Below are 16,005 nucleotides of genomic sequence, written 5' to 3'. Positions count from 1 at the left end.
CGCTATATCACAGCAATTACTAATGCTATTGAAATAGTTTTACATATTGCAATAGATATAATGAAAAATTAAAAATAAAATATTTTTATTTTCTTTTCAATGAGTTTTAGACTCATGTGGTATTCAAAATTTCAAAATAGAACTTCTGTCCCACATTTATGATATTATTGAGGGTTATAAAGAGGAAAGATTTGATTTTTTGTGTGTCTATTTGTTTGTGAGAACATCATTTGTGTTAAGTCAAAATAATCATTATCACACTGCGGATTAAAGTATAAATAAATATTTAAACTCAAAAACTCCTAAACCCGAAATAGCTACATTATCAGCAAGAAATACAAGCTACAGGATTTAGTTTGTATTTCTTGCTGACAGAAAATATTAAAATAGAAAAAATTCTGAACATTTTTCTCAGAAACATTCGGTTAAGATTATACTAGTTTATGACTAATATGTAATTAAAATTAAATGTTTTCGGTGTACTTTTTTAGGAATGAAGTGATTGAATCGAGTAAAGCGTACCCTAGATTGTCCAGGACAATTTATTCTTGTTGTGTTGAGAGTTGTTTTATTAGAATTATGTGGAATGAAACTTCTTACTTAGTGTACCTACAGCTGTATTATATTGTATTATTTTATTATACATTATGTAAGTTTATTACAAGATTAACTATTTTTTTATGATTTTATCACATTATTACACGTCTATAGTTTTATCCTACTGCAGAAGAACCTATTTTATTATTAAGTATATTATTGTAATGTATATATACATTATATAGCGCCATCTAGTCTCTATGTACTGTGACACTGATATTAAACCATTGATAAGTATACTTTTTTTTAAATAATATTATATCTATATTTTTAAATATTATCGTTCTTTATTATTATTATTATAGATAATATTCCAGACCAATACACACTTATAATTAAAAAATAGGCATAAATGTTTGTAATCGTACGAGGATCGAATTCGCGACTAACGTAAAGCGGAGTGATAAGCCACTAGACCATTAAGTTTGTGAAGGTACATTTTTCTATATATATATTATCTAAAATAATCAATATATATAATGCATAAGTATATCAATGTATGACAACCCTCCACTTAATGGACGACGACATCAAATGCATTGTAGGAAGAAAATGAATTATATAGCTACAATAAATATTTTACAATATAATACAATGAAAGAAGTGTCTCTGGACCGTTCCTTATGGCAGTATATGGGGGAGGCCTATGCAGTGGACAAATAACAACTGACATAATGATAACGAGAAAAAAAAACTACATTTCAGAAACATGATTATATTTATTATTAATTACTAAATACTTATACAAAAACAAAAAAAAAAAATCAGAACTATAGAAAAAGCAAAGCATACATTCAGTAATATATTTTTGCGTCTTAAAATAAGCAGGCGTTTTTGAATATTTCCTACTCTAAAAAAAACAAACCTGAAAAAATTGCTGTTATTATAAATAGACTTTAACATTTTCATTGCAGTTTCAATAATTTTCGAAAATGCCTATTCTATGACATCTGATGCCAGCATAGAATAGGCCACCCCTTCCTTTAACGTAGGTGTTGTAAGCGGCGGCTAAGGGAACTTAATAGTACAGGGATAGGCAACAGTGTCCCTAGTAAAACACCACTAAAAGCCTAACTGTTATTGCCAGCCTGTCTGCCAAGCGTGGAAACTACTGGTAAAACTCCCGTATGTTGAAGCCTTATGTTTAGCAATGGACAGTTAATGGCTGATGATGAAAATGAAAGATTTCAATCATTTTTGAGAATAAAAACTGTGAATATGTTACTCAATAATTTACCACCCTTTGGTACCTTTCATATGGGTATTATAACATAATATATATCTATACGAGCGCTAGACATATTGACATTCTGTGTTATAAAAAAAACTTGGCAAACAACTGCTAATTGTAAAAAATATAATACGTTACACAATTGCTTTCTAATTACTAGATGGCATAAATGTACCATTTCTCTGATAAATAGCGTAATTTGCGATCAAGTGACAAAAGAAAACAAAAAGACGCCGTTTGTCGCATCTTCTCACTTTCAGGGCACTTCTCTCGATAATAAGTCGAGTCTGGGGATTCTTGGCGTCTATATATCTAGCGACGTCCAGTTTTGCGGTCATCTGGAGGAAAAAGTTAAGATAGCTTCCAAAAAGTTGGGGGTGCTCAATAGGGTGAGACATATGGAATACTGTTCTCACCTATGGGCAGGAGCGCCACAGTACCAACTCCTTCCGTTAAACCGCAGCTCGAATTTGACGATTGGCGCCTTACTATCCAACTCGAGCCACTGAAACTGCGTAGAGATGTTGCGTCTCTGTGCATCTTCTATCGAATTTATCATGGCGAGTGCTCTAAGGAATTGTTCGGATTGATACCTGCTGCTGATTTTCACAATCCTACAACCCGCCATAAACTTAAATTTCATCCCAACCATCTGGACGAGTGGTGAAGAATGAAACGTAATAACGCTAGTCGCCACAAGTTATTCAGAGGAAGAAGGGAGTAAATTAGTAGTCCCATTGTTAGCATATAACCTATCAAATCGACCTTCTAACGATCCCCTCTGGAAACTTTTGTCTGGAAGAGATTGCTTTAACGATAAGACCGGCTTTTATACTACAAAGTGTAATTTATACATATTTATTCTTGTGTTATTCTTTATGTGGTGCAATAAAGTAAATAAATAAATATTATTAGTTTTAAGCAGTACAATCAGTTTTAAGCAGTAAAATGAGTAGACTAGTCCCTAGAATCAGTACTTGTTCTCGAGTACGACGGATGTGCTACGTCATTGCACTCAACGATATTTTATTTAAACTGAACCTAGAAGAATTACTAACAATTCCCTAGTTAGCATTGGTTTGGATTGGTTGGGCGAAAAAATTCAACCGTCCATTTGCACCAAAAGCAAAAAAAGAACCGCATTCACACGGAAATTTCTCCTCAGACTAATTAAAACATCGCGTTCTTTATATTTTGAGTGATGGTTATTTAAATTTTAATAACTTGCAAGAAGGACATGTTTGTGAGTTTGTTTAATTAGTCCATAGCGGTAATTAAAGACTACCTACGGTGCTTGGAGATCCTTAATACCAGCGCTGTAAGAGAGCAATCATAATTGCATACCAGTACATCAGGAATTGCCTGTCCATAAATTATTGTAGTGGCCTTGTTTCTCTTTGTAACGCGACTGGGTATGTCTTTCCTGGTAAGAGAAGGATATATGCCCACTATTATTATGACCGGTCGATTTGGAATAGGATTTTATTTCGAGTTTGCCTTCTGTTGCATCGTGCAATGTTGTTTGATCTTTTAGTGGTTTCAGGTAAAACGAAATCCTGTGGATGATATGAGGCTGTGACATTTAACTCATTATTATAAAATAGGAAAATGAATTTATTTGTTACGTTTTAGTAACTCAACAACCTAAACATTTTTCATGAAATGTGATATATATATATATATATATATATATATATATATATATATATATATATATATATATATATATATATATATATATATATATATATATATATATATATATATATATATATATTTATCAAAGTATTTTGAAGTTTCAGGTACCAAACTTGTACATTATACACAAAGATATACGTACCTACTTGTCTTATTATTTATCACTACACATACAATGTTCTTTTTTCTACTTCGTTCTAACTTTATATGATTATAGACATGACCCGGACTTTCCTGCTGTTTATTCTTCATTTTGCCCGATCAATGCATTAGTTCGGGGAAAAAGGGATTGTTACTAATAGAGATTAGCGACCGTATTACTTACATTTTTTTTTTATAATAAATATGGCAAACAAGCATACGGCACCTGATGGTAAGCGGTTATGGTAGCCTATGAATGCCTGCAATACTAGAGACATTACGCGCGCTTTGCCGACCCTGAAGAAACCTCTTTTACCCCCTTTTGAAGAACCTCATGCTGTAGTCTCTTGGGAAAGCCTCGGCAGGGAGCTCAATATATTTGATCAGATGAACTTTCACGTAGTTCCCTAGAAACCGTCATAGTTAATATTTTGTGAATTTGTCATGATGAGCCAATTGACATCACCTTCATCTATTATATTCTACCAATAATACAGGTTGGGGGTCAAGGGATTGTTAGTAATGAAGACTGAGAATCACATTGCTAGCAATATACCTAACCAGGTCGACCTCCTCGCGGTTCTCCCTGGAAACTATCATGGTTAATCCTGATGAATTCATCATGATGGGCTAACTGGCCTGTTTTCATTCTCATCTATCACCCTTCGTTGGTGCTCCGCCAGCGTATCCCGTTAGCGCAAGCGGGGCTACCATACCATTTTCACTCATCAAAAAAAAAATGCAGGTTGGGTTAACGTTCCATTGTTATTAATTTAAATAATGCACTAACTCGCATGTCTTCAGTCACGTAGCCAGTGTTTCTTGAACCACCCACGATATCTAGTGCCATCATGCAGATATTGGCATCTTTAACCAACGTAATCTATCGGTTTTCGCATGACGTTTTTATACCAGCGCAAACGAGTTTTTCATATATCGTTGGATATCTTACGTATACCAAGGCTACTGCGAACATATTCATTTCGGATGCGGCTTGCTTATGTACTCTACTATATTCTAGTGTAGTTTACTATACTGTACTCCAAGGCAACATTTTCACCTTAATAACTTGGAAAAAAATTATAATGTTCATAGTTTATTATAATTTTTGTGCACGTAAAGTATTGATTGAAATAAATAAAATTATATATAAAAATTTATAGGTATTATAATTTGAACACTATTATAATTTGAATTAATAGACCTTGATAAAACAATAATTAAGTTTTGTTGAAATTATCACAGAAACACTCTTAAATAAAATAAATAAATTAATAACAATTCAAAATTGATAAATATTCAATCAATTTATCAAATTTGTATAAAAATATTACTATAGAACATCCACAGATTGTCTTGTGGTTGGTTCAATTATTCGTTTGTTTACAATAACATTAAATTCTATTTAAAGTGACTATAATACAATTGCATAGTAAATTATATAGGATAAGTAGCAACATTTTGCTGACTGTATGGCTTTGTCCACATAGAATTGATAGTACTCCGTATGTGTGTGAATTTCTGTAAATAACACAGTTTTGTTATAATAAGATTTTTAAGGATCATTTTAATAATTTCGAAGTAAGAAAATGCTACCTCTTTATTATATTTAATGGTATACATAACCCTACTAAATTTATCATTGGTTACAAGAATGCTTATCGTCAATAATCCGGTACCAATGTTTGTCATATGACCATAGTTATCATGAACTAATAAAGATATGTAAGAAATAACAAGCAAACGTAACAAACTGACAAAGATTGTTAAATTTTCCAGCTTTTTGACAGTTGATGATCGCCTTTATTTATTTTTTAATTGTCGTCATGTCATGTAATGTAAGCCCTCATATAACTAAGTTTCATTTTACGACCTTCTCTTTATTCTACCTTACATTTATTTACATATCAGGGGATATCGTAAAAGGCAACCTAGGGAGGCAATTAAGAGAAGAAAACTAATAAGGGAAAGGTAACTTAAAATAAAATTCTATGTCATTCTGAGGCCAGTATAGTAATTACTAAGCTAAATTATTTTTTCTATGTAGAGACCAGTGCGACGTTATGGGTCATTACACCCGATAACTTTATTTACTTTGCACTAAGGGCCAATATTTTCAAATGTACATATTTACATATGATAAACCTCAAAATATTCTTTTGTCACCCTTACAGATATGTGGATGAGTGAGCCCAATTTACTATTATTTCTTTCTTCGGCAGTTGGGTAAATATAATAAAGTGTATAACATAAAATTATTTGACAGAATTTCGCGTATCATGCCTCTAACTAAATTGTTAACGAACTTCTTTTCACCAAAAGGTATTGTAATCTGGTAAAGATATCTTTTAAAAAGAAGGAGGTTGTCAATTTGGTAGTATTTTTTTATGTTTGCTACCTCAGTTTTAAACCGATTTAGAAAAATATATACCTCTCCTCTGGACTGTGTGTACGTTAATCACTGCTGCGCAATTTCCAATGGAATTGTACAGCGGTGATTATCTGTATACTATTTAATATATTATCTGTGTGTGTGTGTGTGTATTGTGTATGTAAATTTACTAACATTAATTTTAAGAATATTGTTACTAATAAATATTTAATGGACCAAAAAAGTTCCAAATAATAATAATTATAATTAATCTCTTAGAGATAGTAATATAATAGTGAAAAGCAATCACTGTTTCCTGTGTAGTCAATTATTTGTAAATTTGTTTTTGCTAAATATTCTCCTCGTAAGTTTTGAAGGAAATTATAAAAAGTAGGTTTCTATCTACGAGTATATATCTACTGACATTTGGCTAGATAATAGAAGGTGGACAAAGACGGCATGAAAATAGTAACCCAGAAATAGAAAAACAGGCAAATCACCAGCCCGATAGTGAAATGACGATGGTAAGTCGATGTGGGCTGATATCAAGATAATGATGATCTATCTATCTCTCTATTATTGCGAATTCGTAACATCCAGTAACAATTCTGTTTACAACTCCTTCCTACTGCATGACGTCGAATTATCAATGGATATCACTCCATTAATACAATTGATATTTTTATTGACAGTATGGACTTCGTTTCATGTTGATTTCAATTTATTTATCTACATATGTTTTATCTAAAAAATCAGTAATGGAAGAAACCTGTATTGCTTGTGACATTGACTAAATCAGGTCTAGGCTAGACCTTGGTAAATTTCAGAAAATGTTATTATTATCAGATTTATTATGTTTTTATTATATAGTATTAATAGTTATATCTGTTACGAATTTCAAATTATGAGAGGTAAATACCTCTATATTGCATATGTGCGTTGCTTATAAAAAGCAGATTAATATTTTATTTAAAAAAATAGACATATATTGGCCAAATCTCTAATTTATATATTTCAAATACAATACAAAAAAGCGAACGAAGCAAAAGTATCCTGAATTCCAAAGGTTTTTGAAGATTTATAACCACTTGGAATATTTATTTAATACTTAGAGTACTCATGGAATTTTCAGTCATAATTACCATGAAACTAATGTAAGTTTTTAATAAAATCCATAGATCTGTATATAAAAACGAATTCTTCTGTTAGAATCATCAAAATGGTTTCATTGTTGTGATGATAGCAGTGATGAAGAAAGCACGTAACGTACACACGTATCTAATTGACAACACAAGATAATCTCTTCTTTTTTTGGTTAAATACCGGGATTTAGTCGTAAATAATGTAATTGTTATTGTTATCAAAACCTATACTGTTTATGTGGAGGCCATTGCAGATAATTTTCAGTAAATAAATGACGAATTTATGCAGAAACAAAGAAAATTGTTATGTAATTTTTGATGGTTTATTTATTTTGTACATAAGTATATTTTATGTTGTTTAATATTTTACCTATGTAGTTTTTAATGAAAAAGTAACCCTAACTGCGCTATTGGCATATAATGGCGTGGCGTTAGTGAATTAGGTTAAAAATAAGTAATTTGGCTTATTCTGACGAATTCAACGATTAATAATAATCACGATGGTGTCCAGAACGAACCCCATGAATGTTGAGCTGAGAGTGAAGTAGTGGCTAGTATTAGGGCTGCTAGCTTCTCCACTTAACAATCCTTTTTCCCAGATACAACAACAACAACAAGTACTTACATAATACTTTTTTAAATAAATAAAACACTGTCTAAGGTATCGGTATACGCTGTCAGAGCACTAGAGAGAGATAAGTGAAGATGGAAGTAGGTCAGTTGGCCTTTCATTACGTATTCAAGAATAAATTAAGACGGATTCCAAGAGGGGCTACTTGGAGGTCGACCTCATGAAGTGTATTGCTAGCGGTAACATTGCTATATCCGATTCCAAACAATCCCCCCTTCCCTACATAATGCTTAGGTACTGTAAAATATGATAAAATAGCCTTTGTCTATCACTTCGACCTCGTGTCCTTTTCCATCTCATACAGCAGGTGGACACCAAATTTCATAGCGATTGGTTAAACAGTTAAGGTATCGAGAGATAACGAAATAACAAACTCATTTTTATATTTATAATATTAGTAAGAAAGTAAAGGCATTACTATAAATATGACGATGAGCTTAGATTAAAAGAACAGCGCAAGAATAACGGAGACAATTGTGCACCAATGCAGCTTGAACAATTGAGCAATCTCTTCTCAATTACTCCATTGAAGTGAAAGTACTCGTTATTTCAATTCTAACCTTATTTAGTAAAACAATTGCCACAAGATCAACCTATACTTAATGATGTACATAGATGAGGTATATTTTGTGTACAAAATTACATACTTTCTCCTTACTATTTGCTTCATTTTTCGAGGTTCTTAATCTTTTTTTGCATGATTTTTTTATTAGTGAAATATGTTCAAAATTAAAGGAAAAATGGTTAAAACAATAAATTTGATAGCTATGTTTTGTTTTTTGCAATGGACATTAAAAAGGTATCCAGACACGATCAACTTAAAGTGAACTTGGTCTTTTATATAATTTTGGGCATTCAATGTTATGATGGAAATTTCCACCATTATGCAAAGAAGGGTTAAGTTAGATAAGAGTTAGAATTTTACAGCGTAAATTTTTAGCCCAGTCACGCCAGACACAAACAGTCATATTATATATAAATATTTTTATTGTGCAGAAATCGAGCATGCGGTCATCTAAAGGGGAGGTGTTGTATTAAACCACTAAATCGTCAGGGTCACCAAAACCTCAAAAATTGTACGTTGCAACGCACATACGTTGCGCTTATATATGGCTAATTTGAAAGGATGTTGTTATCTAATAAAATTGTTACCGGCTACGCATGTGCATCTGCATCACATCTTAGATGCTGAAGTGAACGTGAGCATTTTGATAACTAAATGAGCTAATGCTTAATCCGTCAAATTAATGTTACTAATCAAATTTATATGTAAAAGTAGATAACTTGGGCACCTCTGTCCCATTCGTGTTTCTACCGTGAAGCAGTTGTGTTTGCATGGCTGTGTTTCGGTTTGAAGGGTGGGATATGGCGTGAATTTACAGGGTACAGAGGAATAACACCTGAGTCCTCAGGAATGGCAACGCTTGGAGGGTATCATGGGCAAAACAGTATACTCTGTTATGTCCATGGTACTGCTCATGTCTGTAGGCGACGGTTACCAATTTCCATCAGGTGGGCCGTCAGCTTGTTTGCCGTTACAGTTCTCAGTTCTCAGGCTAACTATTGGTTACTTGAAGTACTTACGTAACAGATATAAGTTTTGGAAAATTTTATATATACGGATTTAGACATCCTTCAATTGATTGCACAGGTAATATTTAGTGTAAAAATTAATCTTTGATAATGACCATTAATTATATAACCTTTTTTGTGGAAAAGTACAAGTGTTTTTTTTAAATAATATCTATGTAACTATGTAGGTATATATACAGATATTATTTTCTTACAATTTTTAATATGATTATTTATATGACAGAGCATTAATTTAACTAATTATTACTGACGCATTAAAATTATGTACCTATTTTTAGACATATTATTTATACCTTATAATAATAATCGATTTATCGTACAAACAATACTCAATAACATGCTAAGTGAATGCGATTCTATCTTTAGGCACATAAATATATGTACCTAAATAACTAGATACTAATTAGATACAATAAGTAGGTATCATCTATTAAAAATGAGTTAACAATAAGTAAATTTTTTTGGATGTCAATGGAATGGTAACCCCGCCTGCGTTAAAGGTAGGTATAATCTGGCGGAGCACCAGTAAGGGATGATAGATATGAATGAAGAGGAATGTCAGTTAGCCCATTGTGATGAATACTTCTGTAAATCAGCTTGATGGTTTCCAAGGAGAACCACGTGGAGGTCGAACAGAGAGGATATATTGTTAGCAATGGGTCTGGTAGTCCGCATTACTAAAAACCCCTCCTCCCGAAAGTAATAAGTAAGTTAGTCTACCTTATTATTATCGTAAACGTATGTATATAGTTAACCATTTTCTTTAAATATACTGTATTTGTGTACATTTACTAAGAATAGAAAACAGTAGCCATTATTTTCTTTACAATATTAAAAAATGTATTATTAATATCTTAAATGAAAAAAATATAGGTTTGCTGGAAGAGAACTCTTTTTGTGTTAAGCTCGCCTTTGTACATTTGATTCTTCTGTCATATTTTTATAAATAAATGGTGTGTATAATAAAGTATTAAATAAAATAAAATAAAAATAATGGATTGATATCTACAATATATTACAAAGGTAAATATTTGACGTAATAAAAACGGATGGCGATTTGGGAGCATGAAATAATTTTCTAAATTCGTCTCTGAGATGTGTAAAGTGAAAATGGAAATTTTGATAATTAAATAAAATGAGCTAATGCTCAATCGATAAAATAATAATTTAGAAATTACTAAGTTATTTTTTCTCAGCTCCCTTATTACTTGCTGCAATCCTTTCGACATACTAATGTTTTCATTTTTATGTGTTACTTAAAAAGACCTGCAGTAATGATTAGGAAATGTCATCATAAGTAGCAATGTATGATCAAATCCATACAACATACCTACTATCTTTTCTTGGAATTGTTTGTATTTATAATAAGTTTGCTACTGTAATCTTTTAGAGGAGATAATAAAGAGTATGTACCTATCTATCTTTTTATCTTAATCACTGGAGAATAATTTTTACTACAACCTCAAAATATTCTCTCTAAACGTAATAATTGTAAGTAATAATGCAACTTACAAGTAAATAGATTAGACATATGTAATTAGTAGAATGCAAATAATTTGGTGGCCAAATTATTTCATCTCGCAAAGTACAATAACAGATTCTGTAAGCTAGCAGCCAATCTTAACTAGATAGGTATTAACAGAAGAAGTAAACACATCTGTATAATATTCCATCTTTATTTATTTTTTTACTGTCTTTGTTCGTGATGTCACGCATGGCCACCACAGAATATCAGTGCTATAGCAATTAATTTGCTACAGCGAATGCCGAGTAGCAGCCATGTTGGCAATAACAAATGTGAAGTTTGTATTCTATTTATAATTAATGTAACTATTTTTATTGTTGGCAATAAATGTTTTCTTTCTTTTTTCCTTACTTTCTATAACCATATTCACAAACTTGTAAAAAAAAAAAACAATGAGATTTTGTATTATTCTTATTTATTAAACAATTATAACGTAATTATAGATTATCTTACAAACTATAATGTACCAATATTAGTAATATAACATAGTATGTATATACAGGGTACAATAAGTATTCGATAGAGATTCAGTATTTAAACTGTTTCTTCAGCTTCTTAAAAACTGCGATGGTCATAAAATGGGGGTGCGGTGTTGTTGCAAATTTTCCTGATCGCAGCAGCTGACATGAAACAACCATAATTAGGCACAGGAGCAGGATACATCGGTCCTGCTGGGGCTCCGGAGCATGTTGTTGGTTGATTCACCCTTGCATTCCAAAAGGCAGGATTCCCGGGATGATTGTAGCCACCCTGTGTGGAAATACTGGTGTGCACGGCGAATTGGGCATTGTATGAAATTGGACGTTGCATTCTAGAAAAAAATAAATAAATTATTACATTAATTCGTTAATTTCATATATTAACTAAAGATTCTTTAAATTATACTATGATTTACTATATTAATATAACAATATTAATTTAATTGTATATAAATTACTTAAAATTAAAAAAAAATAATGATTTACTCATAGTTGTGATCTATGTTTTAAGCATCACATTTCTATCATCAATAACAACAAATAATAATATAACGTTTCCGTACATTTTAATTGTAATACAGAAATGTTATAAACTGTGATATAATACGATTACATACTATTCGTTGAATACACAATTATACAATTATATAAAAATTAAAATAAAATTTAAAATTCTTATCATTTTATTTTTTGATTCCTTTCAGCTTCTCAAAATTTTGAATAATTGGTCCTTCACTAAAAATACAACTTATTTCCTACATAGTTATATATATATATATATATATATATATATATATATATATATATATATATATATATATATATATATATATATATATATATATAAATATTAATAAACAAGATGTTAAATAACAAATTACAATTTTATAAATATTTAATTACTTTAATATAAACAATATGGTTTTATACTAACTTGGAAAAAATATTTAAGGTTTTTTTATGAGCTGAATCGTAGAACACTGTATTGTTGTATTGTATACACCGATACTCTGCACTAAATTGCCACTGCAATGCGTATTTATATTAATATTATATCTGATAATGTTGGAGGTATATGTATAGATTATATCTATGACTTGTACAGGTTATATCAATGTACAATCATGTGTCTTTCGTCATTACGCATTACGTTTAAAGCGTTTTAACATTTGTGGGCGGGTCATTATGTTAAAATATTGTTGAACATATCAATGACGCTCTTCCGTCATGCTCGTGAACAGACTCGAGCTACTAATATTATTATTATTATTAGAATTATTTTGCTTAATATCACTGCAACTGATTGTAAAACTTAGTTCTGTTTTCCTTTTTATAGATACTTAGAAAAGACAACTGTGCTTATGAATATGTTTTTCGTCTTAGAATGGAGACAGTATTTAGGTATCCTATCCTAACCTTTTATTTTTCTATTGTTCTTTATCATTGTTGAAGAATTGTTGTTAATTAGAGTAAATTATAAAATTATTAGAAGAGTCCGTGTTTAAGTAACTAGCATATTTTTGCCTGTGCTAACGGTATACGTTGGCGGGGCATCAGTGAGGGATATGTGAGAATGAAAAAACAGATTAGTTAGTCCATTGTGATGAATACACCTGGAATTCAACACGATGCTTTCCAGGGGAGATCATGTGGTGGTCGCATTATAGTAATAATAATTATTGTGACATGAATTACGAATCAATATCATCCTTAGAGTTTGATAAATCTGACTATCATGTTTACCTTATTACGGTTAATCTGATAAGGACATGTCCTAGTTATAAAATGTTTATACCTAGTAAAAAAAAAAACAGAACTTTATTCGCGAAACGAATAAACACTAGTTTAAACGTATAAACATGTGAGTCACATATTTTCAGTCACTGCGCAAAAGATATGTCATAATATGCCTAATCATTTTTAACCCAATAACCTGAATATTAAAAAGACAAAGTCATTTAATACTAAAATTTTACCGATATCTTCGATCTTCTAGTAATCTCCTGCTCCGTGTTTCTGTCCACTACACTGGCTTTATCTCTAATTCTTTGCCATTCAGGCTATCGAGCACTGAAATGCTTTATCCTTTGACATTAGATTTGCCCCAAGCAAATGGCATTCAAGCATAAACTACGTACTTTTTATTTAGAACCCCTAGAATCGTAAAGTGTTTTAAACTTTTGCTTTGTCTAATGCTGTTTGTATCTGAGTGGTTTTTTGTCTGACATTATTTATTTTATATATTATATATATATATATAATGAAGATAATATAATTATTATACGTATTTTATTTATATAGTACTATTTTTTATTATATTGCTTTTGTTTTTCTATTTATTTGCTTATTACGTTGCAGTTAATTATATTTTCTGGTATTCCTGTCTACCATCGATTGGAAGATATGTAACACCATATGGCGTGTATGGTTATGTTATCCATGTGTATTAAACTTTAATAAATAAATAAAGGAAGTATATAGACTAGATATTAATGGTTATTTTATTATTATCTGCAGCCATTCTTTTTCATAAGTACTTAAACATATTTTAAAATGCATAAATCAGCTTTCAGAAATCCTAAATATTATGTTGAAAATTTTATCGAGATTGGAAAAGATGTTGCAAACATGTATGAAACATGTGCCTAGTAAATATACCGTATAATATAGTATAAATTTAATTTTAGTGAATTGCTGTTTCTAGATATTTCCATAAGCATATTGAAAGGTAAATCAGGTAGTCTATGTCCTAGCTTTCAACTATATACTTAGAAACTAGTCTGAAAGTATAATTAATTATTATAATAATATTTAAGGGACCAGGGTCCATCTATACATATAATAAAACTATAGAGGTCGAATGTCTGTACATAGAAAAAAAACGCAAAATATCGAGTCAGGGGGATGTTTGAAGTGAAATAGAACACATCCAGATTTGTTTAAATTTTTTTGTTTTTTTGTCTGTCTGCTTGTAGGGGCTAATCTCCGAAACTGTTAAAACGATTTAAATGAAATTTTAAATGATAGTACCTTACATCCCCGGTCGACATTTCAGATGCTTTTAATCACGGAAAATTAAAAAAGATCCTGTGGGATAGTTAAAAACTATAGTAATTTATATAGCTTAGTACACAATCTACTTAAGTATACCTTTAGTATACCGTGCAAGATATTCCAGCTCTCTCTCTTTCTCTCTCTTTCTGTCATATATTGTATATGCATTCATTGCAATTTCAATCAAAATCATTAGCGGTACTGAAAACTAAGATCTACCTTTGCTGTAAAACATAGAATGAAAGTTTCGTGAATTAGAGATTCAAAATGACCATCCATCCATACACAACATGTGAACAAATTGTAATATGGGATGATTAAACTTTCTTGTAGTTTTTCGATCCATATTTCTAATGTAAAAATTTTCAGCTTTGTTGACAGAATTCTCCCTTTTTTTTTTAATGTGTGATAATGGAATGGTAACCACGCCCGCGCTATCGGTATACACCGGCGGGGCACCAGTGAAGGATGATAGGTGAGGATGAAGCAGGCCAGTTAGCCCATCGTGACGAATTCAACAAGAATTGTTTACGATGATTTCCAGGGGGAACCACGTGGAGGTCGACCTAATAGGATATATTGCTAGTAATGGGGCTATTTGACCCCATTAATAACAATCCCTTCCCCCCAGAATTCTCCCTTTAGGATGCTAATAACTTCATTCTGTATATTTTTTGCATTTTACTCCTTTTACTACTTTTTTTGTATATTGTTTGCATCTTACTTATTTTATAAATTTATTTATTTATTTATAACCAGCTTTAAGTCCACTTTTTTTTAATTTTTTGATATATATATTGGTCTTATTAAAATCCCCCATATTAATTTTCCTTAAATATCTCTCATGCACATCGTGTAACTAAAATAATATTATATTGATAAGATTATACTTATATTACTATATATTTCCGGACTTTTATGCTATGATTGAGCCTAGGATATCTAATTTGAGGACAAGTCAGTGTTTTTGATGTATCATTTTTCTTGAAATTATTATAATTAAATACAAAGATATAGATATGAACTATAATAAGAATATAATCAATGTAATGTCCAGTACGAAGTATTAAGTACGTACTCATATCTGATATTTTTTAAACATATCGTACATTCACATTTAGTGGTAAAATATAAATCAACTTGAATAAAATAGTTCCTACATAAGTAAGAACTACTGATATTACCATTACCATATAATAACATGAGTCTATTTTTAGAATAAGATACTTTTACTTTATTTGTTCTAAAAATAAATATACTAAAAGTGACGTTATTAAAAGTATTATGATAAGTTAATAAAATATGAGGATCATACGGAAATCCGATAAGATTATTTCCACCTGTTTACTTCATTTATATTGTTTTTTAGTAACATCTAAATATACCTATGAACCGCTAAAGAGTAATAATGTGCACATTTGATTTTATTTCCAGTTACTAGGACTTTAGGATAGCAGAAAACAACGCGTAGAATAACTTGAACAAGTACATTTTGTTCCACTGATCGAATGATCATCTTAATGACCTCACTAAGTGAGGCCTG

General features: G+C 30.8%; 1 long non-coding RNA gene across 2 annotated transcripts; it reads left to right on the top strand.

Annotated features, from left to right (window-relative positions):
• Positions 1-390: 390 nt before the first annotated feature.
• LOC128200186 (uncharacterized) lies at positions 391-2,749 on the top strand. 2 transcript variants are annotated; one of them, XR_008252585.1, is made up of 3 exons: positions 391-649; positions 903-1,030; positions 2,089-2,749. It is a non-coding gene; the product is annotated as an uncharacterized LOC128200186 (long non-coding RNA). The 2 variants fall into 2 exon arrangements; XR_008252584.1 differs by lacking the exon at positions 2,089-2,749 and adding an exon at positions 1,512-1,917.
• Positions 2,750-16,005: the final 13,256 nt, after the last annotated feature.

This window comes from Galleria mellonella, unplaced genomic scaffold (genome assembly GCF_026898425.1).
Source record: "Galleria mellonella isolate WM207_F2 unplaced genomic scaffold, CSIRO_AGI_GalMel_v1 utg165, whole genome shotgun sequence".
NCBI lineage: Eukaryota > Metazoa > Arthropoda > Insecta > Lepidoptera > Pyralidae > Galleria > Galleria mellonella.
This window is presented reverse-complemented; position numbering and strand designations above follow the sequence as displayed.